We start from the raw sequence: 25,606 nt of genomic DNA, 5'->3' as shown, positions 1-25,606 counted from the left end.
CATGTTTTCCCACGGCCAGACGTGAGGATTTTAGATGTTTTACCATAATCCTTTCTTCTGACCAAACATAAGATATAGGAGGATGATCAGGGAGAGGAATGGCTTGAGGTCCAGGGAAAACTAAACATCAACAGTTTCATCAGAAAAGGATGGAGTCTATTTGGCACTGTCATTTGTGGATTCTACATTCTTGACCTAGTTGCTCAGAATCCATGTAAAAATTCTACCTAACCTCCAAGCCGTAGGAGCCACCAAATGTGTGTGTGTGTGTGTGTGTGTGTATATATATATATCTATATATATATATATATATATATATATATGTGTGTGTGTGTGTGTGTGTGTGTGTGTGTGTGTGTGTATGTATGTATGTATGTATGTATGTATATCACCAAAACTAGGTATGAATGATGAAGCTAAGAAGTGCTTTCTGCCTGGAACTTTATATAGATCTTCCCTGAGAGACACAGCTAGAGCATGTCAAATACAGAAGTGAGTGATAGTGGCAAATCAGTGACCTTTAAATGCACCTCTTGTTGGTAGATTTTGAGAAAGGTTTACAAGAGCTGTGTAGGTGAGGGGTCTGAGGGTACCTGGAAGAGAATTGGGGACAAGCAACGCGAAGAAGGATGCCAAGGCAAGAGTCTGAACCACGCGTCAATTTTATTTTTCTTCATGGCTGAATTTATACCATAAGAGGGGTAACAAAGGGAAGGGGGAGTAAGAAACATTTATGCAGCTCAAGGAAACAATATTCCTGTGGTCAGAAAATCGGCAAATGTCGACAGGATGTCAGAGAGTTCACAGATTTGTCATATTTTTAGTCATCAGGACAACTTTATCACATTATTATTTTTCTTGACCACCAGATTTGTAATAGGCTCCTGCACCTGGCTGGGGATTTTCCATGAACCCAGTCATACTTAATTCTAACCCTAATAATAACATCAACAACGTAGGGCTTCAATGGCTTCACTCCCGACATCTACCCCTTCCTTATAGTGAAATGAATAGGTGTCAAATGGCCGTGCTTGTTCTGGAATGAACCCCTCGAGAACTTTGTCTGACTTAGGTTGGAGTGATATTTGTCACATGGCCAAGAGAATCTTTCAGCCAGGATCTTCATGGGATAAGGCAGCAACTAATGGCACCGCCCACCCGTCACATATCTTTGGCCTTTATTCGTGAATATATCACTTTCTTCTCCATCATTGACTGTCCAGCTTAGCACACAGGGGTGACACTTTCTTGATTTTTCAGCAAAGGCATCAGGACAGTAGGCAGAAAAGAATGTTTGCCTCATTTGACTGAAGGACAAACATATCCTTACCTGGGCTGGAGGAGATGTGTAGGTGAGTTTGTCCCTCATCAAAGCCTCTTCCATAGCTAGTCTATGATAATATACCTGAACAGAGAACTGCCATCTAATCATAACTATCGACTCAGAAATCTAAAGGGTCATTGTCAGGGAATGATAGTCAGAGCAGTACAAGAGAATAGATATGCACCACAAAACAAGAAAAGATCGATGAAGCTAAGAAGTAGTGCATGCTGCCAGGAACCAGATATAGATTTTTCCTGCACACACAGCTAGAGCATGTCAAATACAGAAGTGAATGCTAGTGCCAAACCAGTGAACTGAAAACGGACCTTTTGTTGGTACATTTTGAGAAAGAATTACAAGATCAGATGGTGCATTCAACCCCATAAGAACAACAATGTCAATGAACCAGAGCCTTTCTGATACTAAAACAATAATCAAAGAGTGTTCGTGGACAGACCTATGGCTCCAAATGCATATGTAGCAGAGGACGGCCTTGTGGGGCACCAATGGAAGGAAAAGCCCTTGGTCCTCCATGGGTTTCACTGATACTTCAAGGGAATGTCAAGGGACTTTAAGGGGGATTAGAGAAGAAGGGGAGGGGGACCAGTTAAGGATATTATGGACAGAAAGGTGGGAAAGGAAATAACATTTGAAATATAAATATAGAAATATCCAATTAAAAGCAATAAATTTTGTTAAAAATTAAAAGAAAAATGAAATAAATAAAAGAAAAGAGAATTTCCAGCTTACCACATCTATGGACTCAGAAATGTAAAGAATCACTGTCAGGGAATGGTAGTCAGAGTAATATTAGTCGAAAGACTGAGATGATGAAGTCTCAACTAGAAGCACTTCTCTCTCCCCGATATTGGTGTCAGACACAAACTGCACTATAGGGATCCAAAACATGGAGGAGTTTCCTCTGAGCTGAGGACACACACTTGTCATTCTCTTCTTCCTTAGGAGGTTTTTCTTCTGGACTAAAAGAGTAAAAGCCATGAGCTGTCAGGAAAACAAATGTGCCAAGATGAAAACCTGTCTTTTGGAATAAAGAAAGTAATGATATAAACTCTCTGATTTCCAGGAACTATAACAGGCAGGGAAGTCCAGATGCTTCTGAGAGGCTCCGATCTCCTTATTCCCATATGTGGAAGGCTCAGGTCTAGGCTATCTCCTCGGTGGAACCTCAACCCCTACACGGGAATCACTGAGTATTCCCAAGGACCACGTATATGTTCCTTTTTCTATACCAAGACAGAAGGCCAGCTTCCTTCTCCCCATCTCTCATACCTTCATCATCTTTCTTCTCCCTCCCAAATGGCTGTTTCCTCTGAATAGAAGGCTAATTGGTAAACCCTAGAGGTACTTAAGGAATATCCAAGGTGCAGTTGAAGACACGACAACACTTGTGACGTCACAAAAGGAGCTAGAGCTCTCCAGATGCAAGAGAGTTTTCAGGGAGGCCTAATGATGATGTCACTGAGAACCGCCACATCCTACCTGCTGAACAGATTTCCTTAGATTGACCAGATTCAAGGATGCCGTTTCCAGGAGTGTCTCCTGGTACACAGTGGGAACCTTTACGTACTACATCTATCTACAGCTAGTGACTTCTCTTTGCTTCATTAGTGGTTACATGCTCTGAATGCAGAAAGTTAGTCAGGGGCTTGCCATGGGTAGAAAAGATTTAGGAACATGGAACAGAGGAGATTCTTCTAGATAAAATTTTTATTCCGAGTTTTATTACTGTGACATACTGTACAAATTTCTAGGTTTTCTCTGTTTCCCAAAGGCCAGTATTTTCCCTACAGACCTTCAATTGAATGAATATTGTATTTCACTTTCTTATTGTACAATCCTTGATAGGGGACTTTATAAATATTCCTGAATGTGTACTCAAAAATTAAGTTTTTCAATTCCATTTTCTTCAATGTTTTTGGCAACAAAGGGGGCCCAGCTCTAGAGTGAGTATAACAGTGTAAATATTTTGTACATACTTCAAATGACAAACTCCCAAATCCTTATTTTATCCAAAGATTACCAGATATCAATACAGCAAAGTACCACATGGACTATAGAATTCAGTTCTCTATTCCCATTTGATATCAGTACTACAATAGCAACCTTAATGTGTTCCTGTGCAAGACTTGAGGGTTGGATGTTTTACCAAGATTCTTTCTTAAGGACAAACATAAGATAATGGAGGATGAGCAGGGAAAAGAATGGCTAGAGGACCAGTGAAATATATGTATATATATATATATATATATATATATATATATATATATATATATATATATATATATATATATGAGGTTTTTCTTCTGGACAAAAAGATACATATATATATATATATATTTATATATATATACATATATTTTATATATATATATATATGACATTTTTCTTCTGGACAAAAAGATACATATATATATATACATACATATTTATATACATATATATATATATGTATAAATACATATGTACTAAACCAATATTCAAAGACTACATATGGGCAGTCCTAGGCCTCAATTGCACCTGTAGCAGAGGATGACCTGTTTGGGTCCCAATGGGAGGAGAAGCCCTTGGTCCTACCTAGGTTTGATCCCAGTTAAAGGGAATGTGAAGGCGCAGTAAGGGGGGCTATAGAAGAAGGAGAGGGGGACTGATTAGGGATCTTATGGGCAAGAAATAGGGAAAAAATAATATTTTAAATGTAAATATAGAAATATCCAATTAAAAGAGCAATATGATTTGCTAAAAAATAATAAAAATGAAAGAAATAAAAGAAGAGAAATCTGCCAGCTAATCACAACTATTGACTCAGAAATCTAAAGGGTCGTTGTCAGGGAATGGTAGAGTAATACTAGTGGAGAGACTGAGATGATAAAGTCTCAGGTAGAAGCACTTCTCTCTCCCAGATATCAATGTGAGACAAAAACTGCACTGTAGGAATCCAAAGCATGGAGGAGTTTACTCTGAGCTCAGGACACAATACTTGTCTTTCCCTTCATCCTAAGGAACTTTTCCTCTGGCCAAAAAGGACAAAGGCCATAAGCTCTCAGAAAAACAACTGTGCCCTTTCCAACACTTGGCTTTTGGGATATGGAAATTATTGATATAAACTCTCTGATTTCCAAGAAAAATAACAAGCAGGGAAGTCCAGATGCTTCTGAGAGGATCCCTGTTCCTTATCCTCATATGTGGAAGGCTCAGATCAAGGCTATCTCTTCAGTGATCCCACTCAATGCCTACCCATGTCTCACTGAGCTTTCCCATACACCACATCTTCCTTCCTTTCTTTATACAAGACAGAAGGCCAGCTTCCTTCGCCCATCTCTGATCTCTTCATGCTCTTTGTTCTCCCTCTCAAATAGATATTTACAATGAATTAGAGGCCAATTAATAAACCCTAGAGGTACTGAAGGGATATCTGAGAGGCAGTTGCAGTCAGGAGAACACTTGTGACGTCACAGAAGAGGCTAGGGCTCTCCAGGTTACAAGAGATTTTTCAGGGCCTAATGATGATGTCACTGAGAACCGCCATGTCCTACCTGCTGAACAGTTTTCCTTGCACTGACCAGACTTGACGGTACCCTTTCTAGGAGTGTCTCCTGTGACACACTGGAAACCTTTACATACTATATATCTCTAAAGCTAGAGACCTCTCTTTGCTTCATTAGCACTTACATGATCGGAAGAGAGAGTGTTGGTCAGGGGCTCGGTATGTATAAAAAAGATTTAGGAACATGGGGTGGAGGAGTTTCTTCAGGATAATAATTCCACTCCCAGGTCCATTCCTGTGACAGACAGTTCAAGTTCCTGGGTTTTCTCTGTTTCCCAAAGTCCAATATTTTCCTTCCAGACGTTTAGTTGAATGAATATTGTATTACATTTTCTTATTGTACATTCTTTGAAAGGGGACTTTATATATATTCCTGAATGTGTACTCCAACATTCTGTTTTCCAATTTTATTTTTTGCAATGATATTGGCAATAAAGTGGGCCCAGCTAAAGCGTGAATATAACAGTATTAAATATTGTATACCTACTTCAAATGATAATCTCCCAAATCCTTATTTTATACAAAAATTACCAGCCATCAGTAAAGCAAAGGATAACATGGAGCCTAGAATGCGGTTCTGAATTTCTTTTAGTCTTGAAAAATTTTGCGTAGAGAGTTTTGTGGGTGTATTTGTGTCTTTATCCCTCCACTGGTGGTCCTTCCCGGCTACAGGAGTTGACCTCCTCATGTTCCATATCACCAACGTAAGTCACATCTTAGGTCACCCCATTGATTCATGGGTACCTCCCTTATCCAGGTCTCTTTCTCTTCCTGGAGGTTTCTCCCACCTCCTCATCTCTAAAAGTTCAAGATTTCCTTTCCTTCTCCTGACTATCGGGTCGTATCTCCTCTCCCTTCCCACGCAGGATCCATTCTCCTCTTCCTTCCTTCTCCCATCTAGTTCCTTCCCTCAATCTGCCTCCTAGACTATTTTATTCCCCATTCACATGAGAGTCAATCATATGCACTTGGGCCTTTATTCTTGTTTATCTTCTTTGTATCTATGAGCTTTGTGGAGGACGTCCTGTAGTTTATGGATAATATTACTTATAATTGAGCAATTTCAACAACCCTGCTGAATCATATTTTTATAGTAGTATGTTAACATTGAAAATTATAGTTTAGTATGAGTGAATGTCAGGAGGAGCAAATTTAAGTAAAAACCAACTTAAAACATAAATCAAATCACAAATTTTACCAGTTGATATTCTTATAATAATAATACTCTACTACCATGAGTAATTATTGTCTCACAGGTGATTTTTTAAATGATACCAAAATTTGGCAGGCAAGTGATGTTTTTACCAAATAATTACGGATAATATGACTAAGATCAAATAAGATAAATATATTGTTTTCATTTTGATATCACTTGCTGGCATTTTTTCTCAAACATGATATATAATATAGCATTAAACATTATGGTATTAGTTTTAAATTTTAATATTTATTTTAACCTAACCCATAAAGTAACAGGCTGACTTATGTTATTTTTGTAGACATTCAACCTCATCCTCGCTTCCTCAGTTCTTTGTTCCCTCCTGCCCTATGACCCTCACCACTTATACTAGTCTCTCTTGATTATTCTTACTTCTACATTCATATCCCACATGTTCAATATCTTCTGTACCACACTCTTTAAAACCCTACTGTCTAATCTCTGCGACCTATACCCGCTAAGTAAACTCAAACCACCCACAGCTTCACATAAATACAAGTATATGAAAATGAGATTCTATTATCTACATGAGAAAGAACACATGGTATTTGCCTTTCTGAGTCTTTTTACTTTACTCGGTATGTTTTCTAGTTACATCTATTTTCTTGAAACCATCATAGTTTAGTTTTCCTGGGCTGAATGAAATACCGTTGTGTATATTGTCATATTCTTATGTATCTACGTATCAATGAACATTCCTTACTATTCTCAATAAAACAGCAATAGATTTCTTTGTGAAAAATGATGAGAAACCGAAGATAGAGAAGTCAAGATTAATTACTGACAAACTAAGAAAAAATTTCCAAAGATAAAAATTTGTGGCTATGTTAACTAGATCAGTGTATTTTAACATTAATAAAGGATGTGGTATTTATAATGTTTTAATACTAATTAAAATTGTAGAATATTCAATACAGTAGAGAATGCTTATAAAATTGTCCATCACTAAGTGATATTTCCGCTAAATATTTAATCTTTTTATAAAATATTTTGGTTTTATATATATATATATAAATATATATATATATATATATATATATATTCAAAATGAAGCACATTAAGAAGTTACTGTCATAAAATTCAATAACAACACCAAAGACCGGTTATATGAATTAAAAACGGACTAGGAGTTTTTGAAAATATCTCCAGTTAAATTAAGAGACTTAGAAAAAAGATAGCATTTTAATAGAAGTGCACATGTCAAACAAGATACAATAAAATCCCGAAACTCTACTAAGATGGTTACTATGCATTCCTATGTGCTAAGGTTTCATCAACATGGTATATAAAGAGAAGGTATATATCAGAAAAATATATTCATGGTTAACATACTAAATTTCTTCATAAAACCTCAGCAGACACGTCTCTTTTTTGTTGCTTAAAGAGTATGTACAAAGCATGGATTTTGATTATAACACTAATATTTCAAAACTATCATTAAATATGCAAAGATCTTAAAACAAAACCCAGAGTTTTCAGAGCAAGCATTCAAATTTAAGAAGGAAAAGAAAACATTTTAAGTACATAGATGTGCGTAATGAAGTCCCCAGCTAACCAGTAACATACGGGTCAGATTTATTGTTCTATATATTCCATAGAATACTCTCTCCCAGTTCATTGTTCCTTAGCATACGTTATTGCTTATCTTTCTCTGTTTCTTATCTTCTGATTGCAGGTGGTATTGGCCTGAAATCCACCATTCTTCATTCACAATGTAAAAACCCTTTAGCTCATCACAGAAAAGCCTTCCAAGTGTATTTACATAGGTTTATTTAATACAAATTCAGCTTATACTTTAAGGGGAATAGTGATGGAAAATATCTTTTCATACATACTGTTGAGGAAAGCTTGTTGTAATTTCCAAAACCAATGAGCCCATAAAGAAAACACACAATCTGGTTATTATAATTATAATCTATTAACGTGTATTGGGTAGTTCTAAAGTTATCATAACTTATTCCCCAACCATAAAACCCCTTGCTACATGTGCTTTCTCCAGGCCATATGGATTGTTTCCACCATTCCTTCCTCCTCTTTTTCTTCAGCCCTCTCCCTTCCCCTCTTATCCTCTTCTGACTCTCTACCTAACCCCACCCTCCAACCTCTAGTACCAACTTTCCCGTCCGGCTCTCAGTAATAGGCTCTAGCATTTACTGACTAGTTAAAATGGGAAGAAGGTTCATATATGATCACCTGAGTCCATGATGGAGGGCTAGTCGGGGGGAAACCTCCTTTGAGGAAGCAGATAAATATCAGGTTACAAATTGCATTTGCTGGGAGAAGAGCAAATCCGTATAATGCTTTGCATATCTATCCAGTGGATTCTGAGAAAATGTGGAATATTCTTCCTAAAGACCCAGCTATACTACACCTGATCTTATATCTGAAAAGACCTGCCATACCGCAAGGACATGTACTCCATCATGTTCCTAGTGGATTTCTTCATAATGAATAGGAAATAGAAATAACACAGATGCCCGGCAACCAAACAATGGGTACAGAAAATGTGGTTCATTTACACAATGGAATACTACGCAGCTATGAAAAATAAGGAAATTGAGAAACTGCTGTCAAGTATATGGAATGAGAAAGTATTGTCCTGAATGAGGTAACTGTGACCCAAAATAACATGTACACATTCACTTAAAAGAGGGTATTAGCCATAAAGTACAGAATTCACACACTACGATCTACAGAACCAAAGAGGATAAACATGAAGAAAGACCCAAGAAAAATGCTTGAATTTCACTCAGAAGGAGGAATAAACTAATGAGAGGAGGCAGATGGAAGGAAAGGATTGGGTGGCTGAGGGGATGGGAAGGAAATGGGGTTTGAGAATCATTTCTTGGGAGAGACAGTCAAGAGGGACAGAGGGCAGGAGAATAGACTGAATCAGTGACTGTCCAGGGTGGGCGCTATCTCTATGATTATCCTGCAGTCTGTGATGGGTGAGGCTGCCCTGGCGTCCATGAGGGTGACTTTAGCTGAGACTCGGTGCAGTGGGGATACGGAGACTGAAATGGTCACTTTCTGTATCCACGGAGGACCCCAGGTGGAAGGATAAGGACACAAACCCACCCCAAAATTTTGACCCAGAGATTGTCCCCTCTCTATAAGAGACACAGGCACAGAGATGGAAGAGGAAATGAGGGAATGACCAAAGGATACGTGACCGGATGTGAGACTTACCCTATGGGCATACGGCAAACACTGACATTATTGATGGTCCTTCTTGTGTTTGCAGACGGGAGGGTAGCGTTATTGTCCTCTGCAGGCTCCACCGAGCAGCCGACTGACACAGAAGCACAGACAAACGGACAAATATCGGATGGATCTCAGTGAGTCTCACTGAGGAGCTGAGGGAAGGGCAGAGAGAGGCAGAGGAGCACAATGGTCCTCACGTGGGGTCACTAACCCGTCGCCTGTCTGTGGATCCTGTTCTCCTACCCGGCTGCATTTTCAGGACCTGGTGGGAGACGATGAATCTCGTCCTGCAGAGACTTGATGTGCCAGGGGAGAGGGTGCACCCAGAGGGGTCCTCCACTCTCTCAGAGAAGAAGGGGGGAGGATAGGAAGAGGGACTGTAAATGGTGGGAGCCTGGAGGGGTGTGGTGACAGGGCCGCATTCAGAGTGTTACCTGGTGAATAGATACAAACATTCTAGCAAGGAGCGCAGGCATGACATCACGGGGACTGTGGCGTGACATCATGGGTGTGGGGCATGACATTGTGGGGGTGGGGCATGACATTTTTGGGTGTGGGGCATGACATCGTGGGTGTGGAGCATGACATCGTGGGGGTGGGGCATGACATCATGGGTGTGGGGTATGGCATCATGGGAGTGGGGCATGACATCATTGGTGTAGGGCATGGCATCGTGGTGGTGGGGCATGACATCATGGGAGTGGGGCATGACATCATGTGGGTGGGGAATGACATCATGGTGTGGGGCATGGCATCATGAGAGTGGGGCATGACATCATGTGGGTGGGGAATGACATCATGGTGTGGGGCATGGCATCATGGGAGTGGGGCACGACATCATGTGGGTGGGGAATGACATCATGGGTGTGGGGCATGACATCGTATGGTTGGGGCATGACGTCATGGAGGTGGGGCATGACATCATGGGTTTGGGGGAATGATATCATAGGGATGGGGGCATGATATCATGAAGCTTCATGGAAAATAGTTAGAACTAGAAAAAAAAATCAGCCCGAGAGGGAGCTGAGACCTAGAGACACAAACATGGCCGCGTTTACCTATGGATGGTATCGGCGGTGAGATAAATCTTATTCTATCTACTATCCACACATGCAGAGAGGACACAGGAAAGGAGAAGGCCCGCGAGGGGGAAAGCCATCGACCTCTCTGAAAGGAAAACTGGAACAGATTCTGTGGGTGAGTGAGGATGACTGAGGACAGGAGCGGAGGGTCGGTGGGGACGATGGAGGGAGAGCGCGGTGCAGAGAGAACCGGCCAGAATTAGGGGACACACGGGTTAATGCAGACACTCGATGGATGCGCTGGTTAGTTCATGGTGTCTAGAGGGAAAACTCCGGAAGACTTAATCTGACAGAGAACGCAGAGTCCGAACCTTCAATCCTTTGAAATCGAGCAAGCAGGACCTCAGGGGTGGGGATGGGGCACATTCAGTGGAGTCGGTGTCTGAGGAGGTCACATGGAGATCCCTGAACAGCAGACCGAGGCTGGGACAGAGATTATAAAGATATAGCAAATGAGGCCTTCCTGGTACCTTAAGCCTCCATCGATGTAAATGCACCCGAAAACCCTTCCCGCTCTCCAAGGTTTGTGTAGCCCTCGTTCACCCTGAGTAAAATATATGCACACAGCGCGTCCCTGAACACCTTCTAACAGAGCTGGGACACGGAAATCCTTGGAGCAACCCCCAACTAACTTGCAAGCAGAACAAGATTCTGTTGTCCGACTAGTTCCTGAGGCCACTTCCTCCTTTTACACCTGGACACTCTAGGAAGCAGACATCACAGATGTGTGTGTGCGTGTGTGTGTGTGTGTGTGTGTGTGTGTGTGTGTGAGTATGTGTGTGTATTATTATGTGTGTGAGTGTTTGTGTGTGTGTCTTTGTGTGTCTCTCTGTGTGTATGTGTGTGTATGTTTGTGTCTGTGTGTGTGTCTCTGTGTGTGTATTTTTAAGTGTGTGAATGTTTGTATGGTTGTGTGTCTGTGTGTGTCTCTCTCCATGTATGTGTGTGTGTATATGTGTGTATGTTTGTGTCTCTGTGTGTGTGTCTCTGCGTGTGTGTCTGTTTGTCTATCTGTGTCTCTGTGTGTGTCTTTTTGTATGTGTTTGTGTGCATGTGTGTGTGTGTGCATGTGTGTGTGCATGTGTGTGTGGGTATGTGCATGTGTGTGTGCATATGTGTGTGTGTGTGTGTGTGTCTGTGTGTGTGTTAATCATGCACAAGCTAACCATCCTCACACACAGAGTGTCTGGATTGCTTTTCTTTTGGAAGGTTGGCGAATCTTTCTCTTGTCCTAAGAAAAGACCACCCTGGTTCTCAACTCTCTCTGTGAAGTCATGACAGGTTGAGTGACTTTCATGTATGAGGAGTCTGTCCTAGTAAAAATTGCTTTCATGGATACAATAAACCTTGAAAAACGCATCTCAACATTTACTTTCCTTAGTATGTGATCCCTCGAGGGGATTATTCCATTATTATTATTATTATTATTATTATTATTATTATTATTATTATCATCATCATCATCATCATAATCATCATCATCAACAACAACAACAACATCATCATCATCATCATATATTATTATTATTATTGTTATTATTATTATTATTATTATTATTGTTCCAGGATTATTCCATTATATTATTGTATGCGATGTTACCAGTATGCTAATGTTCACTGATGGTAGGAAGATTTTGGTTCACGGGTGTCCCATTGGACGGCCATGTCTTTGTTCTTGGAACTGAAAGATTTATTTGCATGTTCCAAAGAGCAAATACATGCAAGTACAGAAAGTTCCTTGGTCTTCTACATGAGAGTGAAACCCTCACGTAGTCCTCTGATCTATTTGAGAAACAGAATTTAGACGAGCAATGAAAAGGTTGGTGACCAAAGACCCAAGTTAGGGAGACATAAGGCAGTTTTCCACAATGTTTCGGGATTTGGGGATTGGTAGACATTATATAACCATCTTTTCATTCATAGCAGGAATAGTCAAAATTATTAAATAATAGTAGGCAGAAAATTTTAACAACATGTGTATGCTGGCTAATTTAAATTCCCGTATTTCATCTCTAAAACATTATATATTCTCTTTCAGGTTCTTCTTGAAATTCTTTAAGGGGTGAAAACTGGTATGTGTTTATTTGTTCACATCCATAAAGCATGGCCGTCGCTCTAGTGATGGACAGACGACACGACTGTCAAGAGACAGACTGACTTTCTTGCCAAAGAAATAAAACTTCAACTTCATGGAGGCAGTTTTGGTCTTAGGTGCAGACGTTTAAAATCCCCTGAGAAAGCTTCCTACAGCTACCGTTTCATGTATATTGTAATGTCCTAGGAAATGGGTTTTCTCTTTGCATGTTGTTTCAAGTGTTAAGATCTACAAGAAAGTTTTGACTGCGTGTACTATTTGGAGATGTTGTCTTTCTTCTTTCCTATAGATGTATTCTGGGTTGTAGACTCTCAGGCATTTTCTGATCCATCCCTCACAGTAAGGGCTGCAAGTGAGATGAGTCTTCATCAGGAATAAAGGGAAGAAGACAGATAAGGTAATAGATGACTCCCTGATGTATTTATCCCTGTGAATCTGAGATGACTGTTGTCATCAACCTGTATATAAACTTTAACTTTACAACAAAGTACACTCACATGAGTTTAAACCTTTGACCTTTTCATTGTTTAAATATTTGCAATAAAGAGAGCTTTCAAAGTGATAAAGTTGTGTGATGTATGTAACTCATTTAATAGATTCTCTTGTGTAACTAATAGAATATATAAATGGTTTTCTTTCATGTTGAATGTAATGAAGACAGTGTCTCTTCTAATAATATATGTTGTAATTCTGGCCTCTATAAAATTGAATATGTGCATATCTTGCCTAAACATCCACCACAATTACTTATGGGATACTTCCTATACTTACTCAGTGTTTTTTCCTAAATATTGACTTTAAAATGCAGTTAGCAGAATAGATATTGAGGAGGATGGAGGGAGGGAGGAAGCTGAATGGGAGGGAGGTAGGGAAGGGAGTGGGTAGGAGGAATTAGGTAGAGTGGGTTTGGAGAAATTAGGTATAGTGAATGCAGGGAAAAGGGAATGGAAATCACAAGTGTGGGGTGCACATCTCTAGGAAGTGCCAGAGACCTGGGAAAGGCGAATCCCCAGGGTGTCTATTGGGGTGACTCTAGCAGTGGGGATACAGATCCTAAATTGTCCACTTCTGTAGCCAGGCATGACTCCCAGTGATGTGAAAATGATAAATATCCACCCACAAAACCTTCAATCCAAAGTGAACACAGACTACAAGATCTTCAGAGACAAAGATAGAGCAGACACGGAAGGATCGTCCAACCAATGGTTAGTGCAGATGGAGACCTATCCCGAGGGCAATCACTGATATCTGACACTATTAAAGATACTCTATCGTGATTTCAGACAGATTCCTAGCATAACTGTCCTCTGAGAGACTCCACCCAACAGCTGAGAGAAACAAGTGTAAAGATTCACCACCAAACATTAGCTGGAGCTTGGGGTGTCTTTAAAAAAACAAACTGGTTAAGAATCGAGGCCCAGATGGTATGAGGGACTCCACAGGAAGACCAATAGAGTCAACTCACGAGGACTCTCGGGTTTGCCAAAGACTGAACCACCAACCAGAGAGTGAATTTGGACTGAACCTGAGCCCCCAGGACATAGGAAGGAAATGTATAGCTTTGTCTTTTGACGGGTCCCCCGACAACGGGTGTTGGCATCCCATGAAGATGGAGACTGATATTGGGATGTAAAGTGAGTAAATAAATAAATGAATTTTAAAGACACAGATGTCCCATCTACAGACAACATGTTTTGGGAAAGCCCAATTCTAGTTGTTCGGTACCCGCATGAAGACAAAGCCTGTGGAGGGCCTATGCCCTTAGAGGCCGTAATCCTTTTCATTCTGTTCTTCCATCAGAGTCCCCAAGCTCCACCCGTGGTTTGGATAGTTGGTTTCTGCTTCTGTCTGAGTCAGCAGCTTAGTGGAGTCTCTCAAAGGAAGCCATGATGGACTCCTGTCTGCAAGCATAACAGAGCGTCATTAATAGTGTCAGGGATCGGTGCTCATCCATGGGGTGGGTCTGAATCTGCACTAACCATTGGTTAATCATTCCTCACTCTCTGCTCTATGCACGGCCCCTGCATGTCCTGTGGTCAGAATAAATTTTGGGTCTAAAGTTGGTGTCTCTATCATTCCATTTGGGTTGCTCTCGGCTCCAGGAGATGACTTCTTCAGGTCCATATCACTGAGGCTGTGAGTCTCAGCTAAGGAAACACCGAGGATTCATGGGCATCTCTTACCCCAGCTCTCTGCCTCTTTCTGGATGTGACCTCTACCTCCCCACCCCATCCATCTAGACTGCTGTGTCTGGCCTCAGTAGCAGAGGATGTGATCATAGAGACTGGATATGCAAGGTGAGGAGATACCCGTGGGGTCCCCTCCTGCTCAGAGGAGAAAGGGCTGGGGGAAGGATTGTGAGAGGGGTGAACTGGAGGGGGGCAGTGTGCAGCATGTAAAGTGCATAAATAAACAAATAACTATGAAAATAACTAAGTCTACTTGAAGGTAAGAAGCAGGTGTGTGTGTGTGTGTATGTGTGTGTGTGTGTGTGTAACTAAGTGAATTTGAAAGTAAGAAGCAGGTGTGTGTGTGTGTGTGTGTGTGTGTGGGTGTGTGTGTGTGTTGGTTTATGTAACTAAGTAAACTTGAAGGTAAGAATAAGTGTGTGTGTGTAAGTAAGTAGGTAAACTTGAAGATAAGAACAGTTGTGCGTGTGTCTGTGTGTGTAAGTGTGTGTGGCTGTGTGAATATATATATATATATATATACATATATATATATATATATATATATGAAGGTAAGAAGCAAGTGGGTGTGTGTTTAATATTAAATTATCACATTTGAGGAAACAGTGGTCTATGCAGAAGACAGGACAGCTTAGGCACTATACTTACAAAAAATGGCGTTTGCGGAAGATGAAGAAATGATTCATTGATTAATAGCATTATCTGTTCTTCCAGAGAACCCGGGGCCGATCCCCAGCTCCCGAGTGACAGCTCACAAGTGGCTGTAATTTCCGCATCACGGAATCTAACACCCTCTTCAACCTCCTGGACACTAGGCATGGATGTGCTGCACACGTGAACAAGCAGGTAAAACACTTACATATGTACAACAAAAAAATATAAAAACAGAAGAGCAGTTCCTGGTTGACATAATTTGATTTTCGTGAATATTCATAGTGATAATCACAGTCAAATAAACACTTTATTGATCTATAGTGCAATCAAAGCCACTAAGGTTAATGATCACATGAGTCACTTAAAATCTATTTATTTAAAAATTTGCAATAAAAATATGCAGTCATTAAATTAAAATTATATTAATATACAAATTAATAAACATTAATATTCTCATATAAAGATGAAAATAATACTTTCCACATATTTGTTTGGCTTTTATAAATATTGAATTTGTGGTTAGTTTTTTGTTGGTTTTTGTAGGAGTTCATTTCCAGGTATTAGCCCATAAACTCTATAAACTCATACAAAATACACTACAGGAACATAGGCCCTCCTGTGTTGAATCCAGGAAGGTTGCTATCTGTTTTCCTTCTTGTCTGATCAATTTTCTCTAGGTACATTTCAAGGATATTTTTGTTCTTGGATTCCTCCAGTTTTGTCAAGCTGATAGCTGATTGCTGATAACTGGAGAATATTTAATTTTTGAAGATCATTTTTGAAGCTATTCCCTGATGTCTGCACTCTCAATGTTGTAGATTTTCAAATGCACGGCCTAATGAACAGCTATTCAGGGACTGAACTTGCCTTATAACTACTGTTGTTTGTCTTTTTAAAGAAGAAGTCAGAAAGTGATGGTGTTTGGAGTAAGGGATTCTGTGGGGGAAAACAAACATAAATAAATTAATAAAATATATAAATACAAAAAATAAAGCAGAATTCAAACTATACAGGAAAATCAGATTTAATTGATAGGAAACAGTATGGTTTTATATTGTAACCTAATTCCTGAATTTTATATACTTTAATCAATCGAGTGTCTAATTCTCAGAAATCAAAAAATTGAAAAAAAATGTTACAAGTAACACAGTAGGTTGACCAAATCATAACAACAATGTTTCTAGAATTGTACACTTTCTATGCCCGTATCCAATCCAGAAATCCAGTTGACATTTAGTTATTGCATGTCTTACGTCATTCTATTATGTGACAATTCATTACTATTTTTATCTTCTGTGACCACACCTTTGAAAATTAATAATTACTTTGCTAGAATGTCTCTGAATTTGGATTTGCACAGTGGTTTTTCTCTTTTAGGTTGAGATTATACGTACTTGACACAGATACCAAAAAGTGTTTCTTGCTTTGCTTATCGCAGTTAAGCACTAGGAGGATGCCTGTCATCTTAACAACACCCAATTACAGAGCAATGAAATCATTTTAAATTATTTTCCTTTTGTAGATAAAATATTTTAATGTATTTTTCTTTTGTATTTTCTTTTAAAGTAATAGAAGTAATAGGAAAATTACTTAAAGCCTATATAAAGACTGTGTGTCTCTTCAAAATTTTAGTATCTGTTTTCAGCATCTCGGTCATTTTTTTTACCAACATTTTGACCTGAGTGGTCCTTACTGCATGTAAGTAGACTCAGAACAATGAGTCTGAGGAGAATATAATTATTGTCTCTCTGTTTAGGTGACTCATGCCTAAAACATTACTGTAGTTTTAGTGTCATGGTAATTTTTTTAATGTCTTGCATATTTTTAGCACACTAAAATGGAATTTTATTTGTGTTTCACTATACTCACAAAGACTCAAGATTCTAATTTGATGTGTTTTTATTTTCTTGTTGAATAGCAACCTGAATCTAATTATCTGACACTAGCTGACTTTTATATTTGTATTCTGTCACTTGTAAACCGACTTCAATTACTATATAATGTGTGCATGCATGCTTGTGTGTGTGTGCATGTGTGTGTGCGTGTGTGTGTGTGTTTATCTGAAACTATGATATTGATGTTGAGAATCACCTGGCTGAAATTTGTATAAACAGCGCTACTAGAAATCAAAAAGTGGAGTAAAGACTACTCCTCTTCCAAAATCATAGGCCCTGGGTGCACAGAACTGACCAAATGGTAGAGAAAGCAGAGGCTAAAAATTCACTGTCCTGAGAACTACTTAGAAGTTCCAGTCCAACACAATGAATTTACATGTACTGAGGGATATGGAATTGTAGCATAACGAGCTGAGATCATTTACAAACAATTTCTGGATTGGATAAGAATGGACACAGAGAATTTTCACGGCCCTGAGACATTAGCATGTGGTTTAAACTCTGTCCAGATGAAAATGTTTAAGTACTGGACTGATCTACTAAAGTAATTTAGTAGCAAGAAAACGTTACAATTATTTGCAATTAAACATGGTGGGGAATAAAGAGAATACTCTAAAGTAAAGTTATGTTTCTTAAAGTTTGTTTCAAGACAGCAAGAAGGAGCACAGTGGTTTTGTTTTCGTTCTTTCACAGACTTTGCACCTTGTGAAAGAGCACTTTGGGATCCTTAATTAGCTATTTATTATCAGAACTTTCTTCTGACCCAGAGTCATTCTCAGTGCTGCCTTGACTTCTTGGTTCCTTAAGCTATAGATGATGGGGTTCAGCATGGATGTCACTGTGGTATGGAAGATGACCAAGAATTTATCAACTCCTTGTGGGTGTTTAGATTTGGGTCTCAAGTAGTTTTGGCCCAACCCTACAAGGCAACCTATTCCCCATGAAACAATTGCCAAATGGGCGCATACCTCACGACTCATTGGGTTGCATAGTGAAGCGGGGCCATACAGTGTCCAAAGGCCATGACTGCCAATAGGAAGCACTCAGTTATACCAAAAAGTGTGAAGAACAACATCTGTGGGGCACATCCCTCCTGAGAGATTCCTCACATCTCACTCACACGGCTCTCCATATCTTGTGTGTGACAGAGCCAGTGTGACCAATTTCCAGGATACATAAGTTCCCCAGAAAGAAGTACATGGGGGTGTGTAGAGATGGACGGGTGCAGATAGCAAAGGCTATGAGAGCAGAATGAGGGTGAACAGAGGAAGCATTCTCCAGGGACCTCACAGTTCTTGGCAATTGGAAAGCATTTGACAGACAAGCCCTTTTCCTGCCACAAAGAGCAATTGACACACTTGACACTCATCTCCTGGAAGACAGAGCAGTAAGCAATTAGTAGGATTCTTGCATATGAGAGATATTGATTTTTTAGTATTTTAGAGGCTCAGTTACATCAGAGTCAAAGTCTTTGTCTGCAGTCACAAAAATCAAAGCTTAGAAAAGATTTTTTCTCACATAATTTCATATCTAATGCTTTCTCTCTTAACACCAGGGGATTTTCAAAGTGTGCTAAGCATTGAGCCAAGTATACAAATACTTACAATAGAAGGTGGAAACATGTAGTCCTGGCACTAATGAAGCTCAGGCAGAAGGTTTACCTTGGGTTTAAGTTCAGTTTCACATGCTGTGTAAGCAATCATTCAGACGAAGGAAAAGAAAACCTTGAGTGTATCTCGATTTTTACCCATTCTTATCATTAACTAGTTATCAATGTTATACAGAAAAACAGATCAACCCACTCATCTCTATGCTTTCGCGTTGCTACAGGTATAGTCTCTCCAACCACCCTGTGTGTGTGTTAGGCCCCGATTATTCTCTGATTGCTATTATGAATATTCAAACCCACACAATAAAGGTATCATTTCCTCAAGACACATTATTTTTGAAGATTAAGTAAAATCAAATAATCATTTGATAAATAAATGATTACTGGTTTTAATACATAGACTTAAAGGGAAGGCACATCTCGATGTCTGCACAGTAACGAGGTCGTCAGAGAAGATTTTTAAGATGTGTACAGTGAGCCATGAAAGTGAAGAAGGATCAAGCAAACAACACCAGACCCCTTCATGCCACAACCTTCAATATGACAGCTGGTATCTGTAACTTAATAATTACTGTCTCTTTATAGAATACGTTTTCTTAGCAGGAGTATTACTGTGTAGGCTTTAAATGTGTGTTTTCTTAATATTGTTCATGATATTCTATCAATCAGACTATTGATTTAAATAAAGAAAAAAAAGATGTATTGTCTGGATATGTAGTCCAGGCTAACCTGAAATTCCTAATTTCTCTCCCTCAGTCTCTTGAATGTGAGCATTCTAAGAGCAAGACATGGCGTCTGGCTTGATAGAAATTCCTTCCTATTCTTTCATCTCAACATCTTAGAATTCCACCAAACTACCTGTATTTCTGTACACATAGTATCTATGCAGTTCATTCCTCTTTGCTCACTTTTGCATATGGCACCTGCTGTGTGCTTGTTTGGTTACTTACATGGAAAACTGTTCAGTTCCAGCACAGCCTTGTCTGTTTTCAAATATCATCCTTCTCTTCTCTCTATAGTTACACTCTGTTTTTCACACTGTAACTGCTAAAGTAGCTGTTAGCTCTGTGGTGGTGACTCCTTCTCATCTTGTTCACATTGTAGCCTTATATGGAGACTGAGTATGGACTGCAAAGTTCTTATCATTATGTTCACCAAACTCACCAATCCATGAGCTCTCGTGTAATGAGAAGCTCCAGGGTTTAGCTTACTTTGGTTCCTTGGGGATTCTGCCTGTCCCTTCCCATTATATCTTCTGAAGTTCAGTCTCATGTCCCTCAAATATTGGAACGTGGCAAACTCATTTTTCTCCCAGTCTGATAACGTTTCCCTTCAAATGAGATGTCGTCTCCTGTTTTGTGGAGTGTATATGTCTTTGCTGAAGTTTGGGTTTTCTTGCCAAAAGATACACCACTTTTTCCTGACAAGAGTAGAGAAGGAGATATCACCAGCCTCTTAGGCTCTCTCTATTCACCTGATATAATGAAATGTCAGACGTATGTGAGTAGATCAGCACATGGTTGATCCACAAATCAAATGTGATTTTCAGTATTTCCAAATTATAAATAAACATGTTACCTATGTTTACAAATACCATATAAGACACACACACACACACACACACACACACATACACATAACACACACGTTAACACACACTCACATGTATGCCACATACACATGTATACCTATACATTCATGCGGAAACACAGACACAGGGAAACACAATAGGGAAAGAGCACGTAGAGTTTGTACATGAATTAAAATGTTAGTATAAACAACAATGCAGGGTTACACTATTCCTTTACATCCTTTTTCACCATTTGATCACTTTTAAATGCAGCGAAGAAAAAAATGTATTCCCTATGAGTTTGCTTCTGTGTGAATTAAGTTAATTTCCCAAATCACTTAAGTTGATCTGGTGTTGAATGCTTGTCAGCAACATGGGACATGAGCATGAGTGCATGTCTACCCACAAACATTTTAGATTTACCTTTGTGTAAACTCTATTTTGGGTAGTTTCACATCACAACACATAATTTTTGTTTCTATTCACTAATTGATCACTAGATTAATTTTCTATTGGGGATAATGAAAAACACAGCTCACCAAACAACAAAAACAACAACAGAAAGCAATACAATACAAAACTTTCTCATAGGGGGAGACGACATAGTCAGGTATACTAGCTTATTAGATCTATTAGATTAGATCTGCACCCATTCATGAAAAATTTATAAAAATCTAAGTGTAGAGAACATAGGACAGTCTTAAGCTCTGACAATTAGGAAGCAGGAGGTCTGTTGTACATACTTGACCACTCAGTGGACTCTGCTCTTGTAGAAAAATTGCTGGAATGAAGAGGATTCTATTGTGATGCATTTCACACTTATTTTGATGTACTGTAAATATTTCTTCAATTAAAACAAACATACAAAAACAAATAAACCACCTTCCCACAGACAAAACAGAAAATGAATACTTTTCTAAATTTGAAATATTTTTAAAGCAACTTCCTTTTCATTAGTAGTTTCTGTATTTGTATAGGTAGCTCTCTAGTTAGAGAATGAGGCCTTGCCTCTCCCAGTTAAATTTCCAGAATATCAACTCAAGAACCAGAATGTTATAGTTATATTTGAATTTGTGCAATAAAAATGATTCAGGAGAAATCCTGAGGTTTCATAAAAGAAACCTTACTAAAGCTAAAAGCACACATTGCACCTGACATGATAATAGTAGGAGATTTCAACGCCCCACCCTCATCACTGGAGGGATATTGGAAACAGAAATTAAACAGAGATGTAAAGAAAGCAATAGAAGTTATGAACCAAATGGATTTAGCAGACATTTATAGAACATTCCATTCTAAAAAAATAAGGATATACATTCTTCTCATGATCTCAGAACCTTCTTCAAAATTGACCACATAATCGATCCCTCAACAGACCTTAACAGATACAGGAAGATAGAAATAATCCCATGTATTCTCTCAGATCACCACACACTAAGACTGGTCTTCAACAATAACAATAATGACAGAAAGCCCTCATATACATGGAAGTTGAAAAATGCTTTACTCCATGACAAATTGGTGAAGAAATAAAGAAATTAAAGACTTCTTAGAACTTAATGAAAATGAAGACACAACATTCCCAAACATATGTGACACAAGGAAGCAGAGCTAAGAGGAAAACTTATAGCTCTGAGTGCTTGCAAAAAGAAACAGGAGAGAGCATATGTCAGGAGCTTGATAGCACATGTAAAAGCTCTAGAACAAAAAGAACTAAGTAAACACAAGGGGGGTAGAACGCAGGAAATTATCAAACTCAAAGCTGAAATCAACGAAGTAGAAATGAAAAGGACAATACAAAGAACCAACAAAACCAGGAGCTGTTTCTTCGAGAAAATCAATAAGATAGATAAACCCTTAGCCAATCTAACCAGAGGTCAAAGAGACAGTATCCAAATTACAAAAATCAGAAATGAAAAGTGAGACATAACAACAGAATCTGAAGAAATTAAAAAAAATCATCAGCTTGTACTATAAAAGCCTATATTCAACAAAACTGCAAAATCTGGAGGAAATGGACAATTTTGTAGACAGATAACAGGTAGCAAAGTTAAATCAGGAACAAATAAACTCTTTAAACAACCCGATAACTCCTAAAGAAATAAAAGCAGATATTAAAAGTCTCCCAACCAAACAGAGTCCAGGTCGAGATGCGTTCAGTGCAGAATTCTATCAGACCTTCTTAGAAGACCTCATACTAATATTGTCCAGACTATTCCACAAAATTGGAGAGACAGAGCACTAGTGCATTCCTTATATGAATCCACAATTACTCTTATACCTAACCCACACAAAGACTCAGCACAGAAAGAGAACGTCGACCAATTTTCCTTATGAATATTGATAAAAAATAATCAATAAAATTCTTGCAAACCGAATCTAAGAACACACCAAAAAAATCATCCATCGTGATCAAGTAGACTTGAACCCAGGGATGGAAGGATGGTTTAATATAGGAAAATTCATAAATGTAATCCATCATGTAAACAATCTCAAAGATAAGGAGCACAAGGTCATTTCATTAGATGGTGAGAAAGCATTTGACAAAATTCAACAACCCTTGTGGATAAAAGTCCTGGAAAAATCACGAATTGAAAGCTCATATCAAAACATAGTGTAAGAAATATGCAGCAAACCTGTAGCTAACATCAAACTTAATGGAGAGTAACTTGAAGCAATCCCACTAAAATCAGGGACGAGACAAGGCTGCCCAACTCTCTCCCTACTTATTCAAAACAGGACTCTATATCATAGCCAGAGAAACCAGATAGTAAAAGGGGGACAAAGGGATACAAAGTGGAAGGAAAGATATCAAAATATCACTATTTGCAGATGATATGATAGTATATACTTAAGTGACCCCAAAAGTTCCACCAGAGAATTACTTAACCTGATAAATAACTTCAGCAAAGTGTCAGGGTATAAAATTAACTCAAACATACCAGGAGCTTCCCTCTCCTCAATGGATAAACAGGGTGAGAAAGAAAATAATGAAACCACACACTTCACAATAGTCCCACATAATATAAAATATCTTGTGAGATTAACCATGATCTGTATGACAAGAAGATCAAGTATCTGAAGAAAGAACTTGAGGAAGATCTCAGAAGATAGAAAGAGCTTCCAAGCTCATGGATTGACAGGATTAATATACTAAAGATGAACATTTTGCCAAAAGCAATCTACACATTCAATGCAATGTCCATCAAAATTACGACTCACTTATTTAATAGAAATAGAAAGAGCAATTTGCAAATTCATTTGGAATAAGAATAAGCCAGGATAGCTAAAAGTATCCTCAACAATAAAAGAACTTCTGGGGGAATCATCACCCCTGAACTGAAGCAGAATTACAGAGCAATAGTGATAAAAACTGCATGGCATTCATACAGAGACAGATGGATAGACCAGTGGAATAGAATTGAAGACCCCGAAATGAACGCACACACTTATCATTTGATATTTGGCAAGGGAGATAAAACAATCCAAAGGAAGAAACATAGCATTTTCCAAAAATAGTGCTGGATCAACAGGAAGTCAGCATGTAGATGAATGCAAATTATCCCATTTTTATGACCATGTACAAAGCTTAAGTACAAGTGAATCAAGGACCTACGCATCAAACCAGAAACACTGAAACAGATAGAAGAAAAGTTCGGAAAGAGTCTTGAACACATGGGCACTGGAGAAAATTTCCTGAACAAAACACACATGACTTATGCTCTAAGATCAAGAATTGACAAATAGGACCTCATGAAACAACAACGTTCTGTAAGGCAAAAGACACTGTCATTAGGGCAAAACTACAACCAACAGATTGGGAAACATTTTTACCAATCCTATATCTGATAGTGGGTAATATCCAAAATATACAAAGACAGGAGCAGGGCACAGAACTGAACAAGAGTGATCAATGCTTGTGAGCCACCATGTTGGTGCCAATGTCTGAACTCAGGTCCTCTGCAAGAGCAGTAACGGTTCTCAACTACCAAGTCACCTCTCCAGTCAGTCACACACAATCATTGTTTATACAACCCCCCAAACACAGCACCACTTGATGTGTGTGAACACGCATACTAGTCGTGCGGTGTGATTTATTTGTATGAATGTTCAGTCAGTGTGATACAAACACTCTTGTGTTCATAAATTTTGGCATCGCCATTTTCACTTGGAGGTTCTCTTCATTCTCAGCTTTGGTGTTTACATACATCATCAAGAGAGGAACCGCCCTGTCAGCCTACCCCGCCTCCCCCCATTTGCAGCTATGCCTGCCTTTCTTCACTAAGTTAAACACCACCTCAGACTCTCCTCTTTCATTTTGTTCAGTGTAGTAGACTCTCCAAAACCATAAAATGGAATCCCAGATGCAGAGGGAAGAAGTTTTGCTGTTTGTTTCTTTGTTTGCTTTTAGTTCCTTTTTCCCACTTCCTCTGGTTTGAACTTGTGTCCCATTCAGTGGCAGCTACTTAATTCAGCCAGCATTTTGAGAAGGGCTGTGGGTGGAGTGTGATAAAAGGAAAATTACTGGAGAGAACTCACTGGGATTTTGACGATTAATACAAAGTGTTTATTGACTTGATTTTTCAGTCACACAGAACCCTGGACGGCACTGAGTCGAACTAAAACTTCACATCTGACAATTTGCTCCAAGGAACCAAAAAACGTTAAAGACAAAATTGATCCAACAAAATAAGCCCTAAGTTGTAATGATTGACCCTCTATAAAGAGAAACATTAAACTTTTTTTTAAAAAAATGATGATTTTGATGTTTTTGTTTAACAATTTCATATACTTATATAATGAGTTTTAGACCTTTCCTTTCTGTATTTCCCTTCCCAATTCCCCTCCCTCATCCCCCTCCCTCATTCTCCCATCCCCTCCTTCAGGTCTCCCTTGCTTCCTCCCTCATCATCCTCCGTCATCCCGTCGGTGAACCCCTTCTCTCACGCCATTCCCACTCCAATCGGCACCGATTTTACTGAATATGTCACCCATCCTATTTCATGTCTCCTTTCTGCGTGTAATCCCTAAGTTTAATTAATTACATGAGAACAGAGGAATTCGACAGAACAACTTATCTACAGGTACAGGAATGAAGAAGGGAGTGAAGCAGAAATTTCTAGTTTCTTTGGAGACTCAACTGTGTCATGGATGTTGCTCTGGAAACTGTGTTAGGGGAGGATGTTTTACTAAGAACAAA

This window comes from Rattus norvegicus, chromosome 3, assembly GCF_036323735.1.
Source record: "Rattus norvegicus strain BN/NHsdMcwi chromosome 3, GRCr8, whole genome shotgun sequence".
In the NCBI taxonomy this organism is placed as follows: domain Eukaryota; kingdom Metazoa; phylum Chordata; class Mammalia; order Rodentia; family Muridae; genus Rattus; species Rattus norvegicus.
Note: the sequence above shows the minus strand (reverse complement) of the source record.